Source organism: Sorex araneus, chromosome 1, assembly GCF_027595985.1.
Source record: "Sorex araneus isolate mSorAra2 chromosome 1, mSorAra2.pri, whole genome shotgun sequence".
Lineage (NCBI taxonomy): Eukaryota > Metazoa > Chordata > Mammalia > Eulipotyphla > Soricidae > Sorex > Sorex araneus.
This window is the reverse complement of record NC_073302.1, coordinates 358,696,154-358,704,496: the sequence shown is the minus strand read 5'-3', so window position 1 is coordinate 358,704,496 and position 8,343 is coordinate 358,696,154. Positions and strand designations below refer to the sequence as shown.

The following is an 8,343-nucleotide window of genomic DNA, read 5'->3' as shown; positions in this document are numbered from 1 at the left end:
TAATTTCCAGGTGTTTGATTTGGTTCTCTGCATCTGTTTGTGATTAGCTTTTATCTTCAGTGCATCATGGTCTGAATAGCTAGTTGATACAATTTCTATCTTCTTGATTCTATTGAGGTATATTTTATGACCCTGGACATGGTATAATTTAGAAAATGTTCCGTGTGCACTGCCAAAGAATGTGTATTCTTTATTTTGGGGATGTAAAACCCTGTATTGGTCTGTTCCCTCTGTCTTCTATTTCTTCTTTCAGAGTTCAGAGCTAGCATTCCCTTGCTGAGTTTTTTTTTGGTTGTTGATCTATCCAGAGGTGACAAGGCAGTGTTCAAGTTTCCGACTACTGTTTTTTTTAAATATATATATATATACATATATATTTAATGAATTACCATGAGGGTACAAATACAGATTTACATATTCTCGTGCTTGTGTTTTAGTCATACACAGCTTGAGTACTTATCCCTCCACCAGTATCCGTTCTCCACTGGTGACCCCATCATCCCTTCCAGCCCCCCACTCCATCTTTCCACCCCGCCTCTGTGGCAGAGCATTCCCACCTGTTCTCTCTCTCCTTTTGGGTGTTGTGGTAAGCAATGGAGTTATTGGGTGGCCATCGTGTTTGGTCTGTACTCTGCTTTGAGCACGCCTCTCCCATCCTGAGCCGGTACTCTCACCACATTTTACTTCGTGTTCCCTTCTCTATCTGAAATTCTTTTTTCCCCAGCACGGGAGACCGACTTCAAGCCATGGAGCAAATCTGGTACTTATTTCTGCTATTCTTGGGTGTTAGTCTCCCATTCTGTTGTTTTTTATTTCGCAGATGAGTGCAATTCTTCTTTGTCTGTCTCTCTCTTTCTGGATCATTTCACTTAGCATGATACTTTCCATGTTGATCTATTTATATGCAAAGTTCATGACTTTGTCTTTTCTGACAGCTGCATAGAATTCCATTGTGTAGATGTACCAAAGTTTCTTTAACCAGTTCGACTACTATTGTATTGCTAGCAATGTCTTCCTTAAAATCTGTTAGCAGTTTTTTTTAAAAGTATTTAGCTGGTCCCTCATTAGATGTGTATACATTTATAATGTGATTTCTTCCTGTTGTACGTAACCCTCGATAAATAGAAAATGGCCTTTACTACCCCTTCTGATCCTTTTCAACCTGAAATCTATGTTGTTAGATACTAGTATGGCCACCCCAGCTTTTTTTGAGGGAGTTGTTTGCTTGCAGGATTGTTTTCTATCCTTTAACTTTGAGTCTATGTTTGTTCTGATTGTTCAGATGTGTTTCTTGTAGGCAGCAGAATGTTGGTTTCAGTTTCTGGATCCATTTTGCTACTCTGTGTCTCTTGATTTGTGCATTTAGAGCATTGACATTGAGAGGGGTTATTGTTATGGGGTTTTGTGCCATCTTTCTGTAAGAGTTTGTTGTCCTTATGGATGTTTTCCTTCTTGTCTTACAGGAGCCTTTTTAGTCATTCTTTTAAGTTTGGCTTTGAGTTTATGAATTTCCTGAGTTTATCTATAAAATATTGTATTGTTCCATTGAGTTTGAGTGAGAGTTTAGCTGGATAAAGTATTCTTGGTGAGACATTCATTTCATTTAGTTTTTTCACTATATCCCACCATTATCTAGGGCTTGGAGGGTTTCCTCTGATAGGTCTGCTGTAAATATAAGGGGTGTTCCTTTGTATATGTGATTAAAAAACATGGAATGTTTCATGAATTTGCGTGTCATCCTTGCACAGGGGCCTTGCTAATCTTCTCTGTGTCATTCCAATTTTAGTATATGTGCTGCCGAAGCGAGCAGATCAATGTTATTTTTTAAAATACTTAGAACTGCAATCCAACAATAATTTATGGATTTGCCTCTTATGTTGAGGTTTTTAGCCCATTTTTAATGGACTTTTATGAATGGTGTAAAATAGGGGCTTGAGCTCATTGTTTAACATGTGGTTGACGAGTTGTCATCATTTTACAAGTGCTTTCCTTGCTCCACTTCATATTATTAGGCCCTATGTTGAAGATAAGCTGACTGTATACTTAGTGTCTGTGTCTTACTTTCAAAATTGGTCTGTAAAAACCTTTCTTGTTGTATCACACTGTATTGATTACTATAGATTTATAATATAATTTAAAATTGGGGAAATAAATATTTGGGGCCAGAGCAATAGTATATTTGCCTTGTACATACCTGAACTGGGTTCAATCTCAGGCATCCCACATGGTCTCCTGAACATGCCAGGAGTAATTCCTGAGTGAAGAGCCAGGTATAACCCCTGAACATAACTGAGTGTGACCCAAAAAGCCAAAAAATGTTTTTTCTTAAGTTTTCTTTGTCTATTTTGGAGTTTCTATGAATTCATATAAATTTAGACATCATTTGTATCTATGTTCTTAGAATATAATAGGTATTTTTATACGTACTACATTGTATTCAGCTTCAGTTAGAATTGTTACTTTGATAATGCTATTCTTTCCAATTTATTGAAAGTGGAGTTGCTTATATTTCCTTGTATATTTTTTAAATTTTAGTAATTTTTTAGGTTTGATTTATGTTTCACTTATTTTAAGTTTATTTATAGGCATTCAATGTTTTGAGGTAGCATTTAAATGGAATGGATTTTTATTCTAAAAAGGATCTTTCTCTTCTATTATGTTGTTTAAATACAAGAATGCTATGAATTTATTTATGCTAATTTTTATCCTGCCACTTCACTAAACAAGCACTGTTTCTAGGAGTTTTATTTTGCATAGAGTCATTTGGGTTTTCTAAGTATAAGTATCATGGCACCATGTGATAGGAAAATAGTGATAGTTTTGCTTCATTTCCCATCTGAATATCCCTAGTTTATCTTTGTGGCATGATTTATATGTCAAAAACTTCCAATATCATATTGAATAACTATGGTGAAAGTCAATAACATTATCTTCTGTCTGAACTTAGAATGAAGTCTTTTTTTCACTGTTTTTCACTGTTTTTGGGTCAGTTTTTCGCTGTTGAGTATGATATTTGTTGTGTGTTTTTTGTGATTATTTAAACTCAATTACAAGAATCACAAGAGTTTCTGAGAAAGAAGAAAAACTAAAGGAAGAATATTAGTATTAAAAAATCATAGTTAACAGTTTCTCAGTGGTGAGTGTTGCACGCACCTAGACTCAAGAGACCTGAAGGATCTCAGCCAAAATAGAACCATATAAAATATTCCAAGTCATATAGCTATCAGAATGACAAAAGTCAAACACAGAGATAGAATACTGAAAGCATAAGATCAGAGAAGGAGCTGACATACAAAGAAGCATCTTTAAGATTCACACAAATTTATCAAGTGTGACTTTGGGTCAGAAGAAAGTGGCAATTTTAGTAAAAAGCTTTAATGAAGTGAACACCTCACCAATAATTCTTTGTTTTTTTAATTTTATGCTTTTTAATTGAGTCACTGTGAGTTACAGGGCTTTCAGGGTCAAGTCTCAGTCATACAATGATCAAACACCCATCCCTTCACCAGTGCACCTGTTCCACCACCAAGAACCCCAGCAGACTCCCCCTCCCTCTCCGCCTCTGCCTGTGTGGCAGATGATTTTCACTTTACTCTCTCATTACTTTGATAACATTCAAATTTGACAGAAAACTCACTATCATTATTTGGAGTTTTTCCCCCAACAGCCAGACCTGTCGGAATGGCATCATTAGATCATATGTTTTCTATTGTTGATAACAAAGAGCATATGATGTTGCAAGTTCGTGAAAGTGGCCACCCACTTTTGGGATTCTGGTATTAAGTCCAGAGGTATTTCTGCCAGCAGCCACTGCTTTCCAAGATTGGTTTGTATGCCTCTGGGATCATGACTTTTCAGGAACGGGGGAGCTGTTAGTGGGTGGCCGCTTGAGGTCTCATTTGGGCAGGAAGCAGGGCCGGTTTTGCTCCCCCTCCCCCATCGCGAGATTCCCCATGCGTCCCATCACTGCAAGCTCCTACCTCTCTGTCCAGTTGGCTCTAAACGGTGGCAGTTGCCATGCTGCCGAAAGGGGAAAAGGCTGAAGGACAAAAACCCTTCCCCTCCTGGAGCTGCATGGGGCTGTCTGTAGTTTAGTTCAAAGTCCAGGAGTGTAGCTGCCAGCAGCCGCTGGGTTTCTGTGCCTCTGGAATAATGGCCGCTTAGGGATGGCGGAGTTGTTACTGAGCCTTTTTTTTTTTGTATATCAGGAAAGATCTCAAGGCTGCATAAGCGGCTGTGTGATGTGGAGAGATATCCCAGTCCCACATACTCGAGCTGTGTTAATAGAAGCTCAGTGTAGCCGGGACTCCATCAGGAGAAGGCATGCTGGCTGTACCTTCTCTGTCTGGTGCCCTGGTGTTGATGGCCAGGTCTGGGGTCTGGAGTATTCTCTGGCTTGTGGTGCTGCCCCTCACCAATAATTCTTTATCCATCAAGACTATCATTCATATTTGAAGAAACAAAACTTCATGGACAAGCAACAGTTCAGAACTTTTATAGCCTTGAAATCAGCTTTGCAGGAAGAATTAAGGGGTTATTAAAAATACAAAACAAACTTCACAATTACATAAAGTTTCTAAGAATGATGGCAATTAATCCCTTTATGTCAATAATTTCACTCATGTCAATAGCTTACATTTTGCAATAAAGAGATAGAGTCGCAGGATGACTCAGAAAACTGAACCCAACTTTCTACTGTCTACAAGAGACACATTTGATAGTCAGGACAAACACAGGTTCAAGTTGAAAGGTGAAAAAAAATATTACAAGCAACAGCATCTTTAAAAGTCCAGAGCAGTTTCTTTCCTTCTCTTTCTCCCTCTTTAAACACAGATCAAGGGAAGGGGCAGCTACTATCTTTTGTCATTGACTGGAGCAACCTAATGTTAGAAGACTTGGCCTGAGTTGTTTCCTAGTGTTTCTCTGCATAAATTCTCTCATGCTTGAGAGCCATTTCTTATTCTTTTCTGTATTAATGCTTGGTGCTTCATCTCTCCAACTAAGCTTTGTGTTGTTGGAAGCCCATGGAGATAATTACACCCATGGATTTACTACTCTTCCTTAGCCCACCCACACTGTTGGCTTCTATTTCTGTTCCTGTATATGGGGCTTCAAGCCTCTTTTTAGTTTTTTTGCCCCTATTCTGGCCCAGTGAGTGTAGGATTAATTGATGTTTATCTCCCACAGAAGTTCCCTAGAATGTGCCACAGAATTTAATATTCTCTTTCCTCTGCTGTCCCTCCAAACTGAGCTGTTTGGAATTTATCATTTGTTCCCCAGTGCAGTTCACCAGGCTCCTCTCTCTGACATCTCAGCCGTAGCTCAGATAAACTATTGAGTAGTAACTCTATCCCACTTGCCTCTGCTTGTTCCTCTTTAAGTATTTTGTTTTGAGTTTATCATAAGATTTACACATAAGGTTCTTGCTTCTTTAAATAAAAACTTCCTGCCTCTTTTAATAAAAGTAAAGAAATCTCAAGCTTATTCTAAGAATACTCGTATTTATTTATATCGTATATATATTTCTATATATATACGATATATATATCATATATATATTTCTAGATAGCACTGTAGCACTGTCGTCCCATCATTTATTGATTTGCTCAAGCAGGCACCAATAACGTCTCCATTGTGAGACTTGCTACTGTTTTTGGCATATCGAATACACCATGTGTAGCTTTCCAGGCTCTGAGTGCGGGCAGGATATATTTGGTAGCTTGCCGGGCTCTCTGAGAGGGATGGATGAATTAAACATGGGTTGAACATGTGCAAGATAAAGGCCCTCCCTGCTGTGCTATCGCTTCAGTCCTAATTATTATTATTTTTTAGATATTTTGTTTGGATATTCGGAATACTTTTAGATATTTTGCTAATTTCAATGGGTTTTCTTTTCTTTATAATAATTCTTTTAATATTTAGTTTTGTGAGGACAATTTAGTGGAAATTAATTCCTTTAGTTAATTTTCTGAAGAACTCTTTATCACTCCTGCAAATCTAAGTCATTATACAGTTTAGTAGAATGTTCTCAGTTGGAGTTTTCCCCCATTCAGCAGTTTCAGTCATGTGACTCTCATCATCCATGTAAAGTTGAGTAAGACTTACAGTCTTATAGGGATACATACATGTGATATTTGTCATTTATCTTGCTGAATTTAAGATTATCTCCTTATTTTAGATTTATGCCATTTTGCCATTTTATTTTACTGAAGTGAAATAAAATGGTTTTACTTAAAGTCTTTTGCAAGGGGGTGGAGAGAGAGACAGAGACAGAGAGACACAGAGAGAGACAGGAAGATACACAGAAAGCAGGTTTTTGCCATTTTAATTATATTGAGGTTTTTTTTTTTTTACTTCTTTTTTTTTGTTTTTCATTTATTACTCAATTTCCTGGATCAGGGTGTCTGCCTACTTCCTCAGTTTGGGTAATTTCTTGGCTAGTATTTTTACCCTGTAGTAATTCTGTCACTTTCCTCTCTTTTTCCCTACTATAATCTCTAGAAGCAAAAAGCAGATGATTTTCCTCTCCACAATGTGTCATAAATTTCTATGTTTTTTTGGTAAACTTCCTCTTCTTTTTATATTGTTTCACTAACTTAACTTTCAGTTCACTACTTAAGTTTTTTACTTTTTCCACTGTACTGGTCCCTTGCACAACTGTCATATTGCCAAACAGGTTTGGGATGTATCCAAGTGGTTTGTCATCATTAGTACTTCACACCTGCTATGGTATCTAGGTTGAGAGAGTCTGGTTAGTAACTGAGGGTTTATATCAAGTATCTGATTATGTTGAGTAGACACTGATTTTAACCAGGAGACTAGTTGTTACGCCTGACATTCGTTGAAGTATTAGGACTATGCTGACATGGGTTGTCACTGGGTAAAGAATGCTAGGTGATTATGAAGGGAGATTTGGACCTTAATTCCTATCTGGTGATGTTGTATGGACTCAGTGACTGTCAGGGACTAAAATCTGGCAGAATGTGGGCTTGTAAGAGATAACTGAAGACAGTGGATATGAACATGCTTGGTATATCTACAGGGTGTTTATTAGCAATAAAAATGGGGATGGCTAGTTTGGGTGGGGACTGGAAATGTCAAGGATATTTGCCTGTTAGGAGTAATCACCTTACTTTACTGCTCCAAGGAGGCTCTGCTATTTGTTAGATATGAGTGCTATTCTCTGTATGGATATTTTCCCTTCAGGCCCACTTTTATGGAGAGGGTGTTCTAATATCATATGTGGGTTTTTTGGTTTGTTTTTTGGGTCACATCTGGCAATGTCAAAGGTTACTCCTGGCTCTGCTTGGGGGAATATATGGGATGTCAGGAATCAAAACCAGGTTGTCGCATGCAAGGCAAATGCCCTACCTGATATATTATCACTTGGACCCCTACACTAGTGCTTTTATCAGCAGTGTTGCAAGAGGTCACTAAGTGGCAAATTTTGTCATCTCTACCCTTGTATTATACCCTATATTTTCTTTTCTCTTATTTCAGTGCTGTGAGTATAGTATTTTAAGATTGCAGCACCCACACGCCACTCCATAGCTACAACCAGCACAACTAATCTTTTACTGATTGCAGTTTGTTGTTTCACTATAGACTGTTTTCCCCTTGAAGAAGGCATCTCTCTGCATGCTAGTTCCCTGGGTGATCTTTTTATGTTCCTTGTTTGTCCCTTTCTCTGTCCAACTTGGTTTCAGGTTTATTTCTGTAAAGATTAAGGCAAAATTTTGTGTAAATCGGGTATGATTGCAGAAGGAAGTAAAAACAAATTATCTCCAATGTGACTACTCAATAGATTAAAAATATTTTTGAGTAATATGTATGTATATGTGTATTTGAAGTTTGTAGTTTTATTACTATTGTTGTGGTCAAAGGAAAATATTTATAATGGTGTCAATATTTATGGTCTTGATGTATTATTACCTTACCTCACCACCATTTAAGGGCCTAATACCCTCCACTAATATCTTATGTACTCTAGTCTACCTCTTCATCTTGTTTGGTCATCTCAGTTTTGTAATCCCAGACATGGCTATGTCATGTTTTGTTACTTTGAAAAGAAACATTAGTCACTGTTTTGTTTCTCACAAATGAGTGAGATTAGTTTTTATTCTTCACACTAATTTCACTTATCACTGATATCCAGTTCCATTCATATATAGTAAACTGTAATATTTCATCTTTTCTCAATTATTAGTAAGACATTTTAGTAAGACTATTAGTAAGACATAGTATCTCATCTTTTCTCAATTATTAGTAATTTATTTACATTATAAATTATTTAATAATTTGTATCATTTATGTTAAATAATCTATATTTACTTTATACATTTG

General features: G+C 37.0%; 1 non-coding gene across 1 annotated transcript; it reads right to left on the bottom strand.

Moving 5' to 3' along the window:
• Positions 1-1,703: 1,703 nt before the first annotated feature.
• On the bottom strand, positions 1,704-1,810 carry LOC129401304 (U6 spliceosomal RNA). The gene has a single exon (XR_008628235.1). It is a non-coding gene; the product is annotated as a U6 spliceosomal RNA (small nuclear RNA).
• Positions 1,811-8,343: the final 6,533 nt, after the last annotated feature.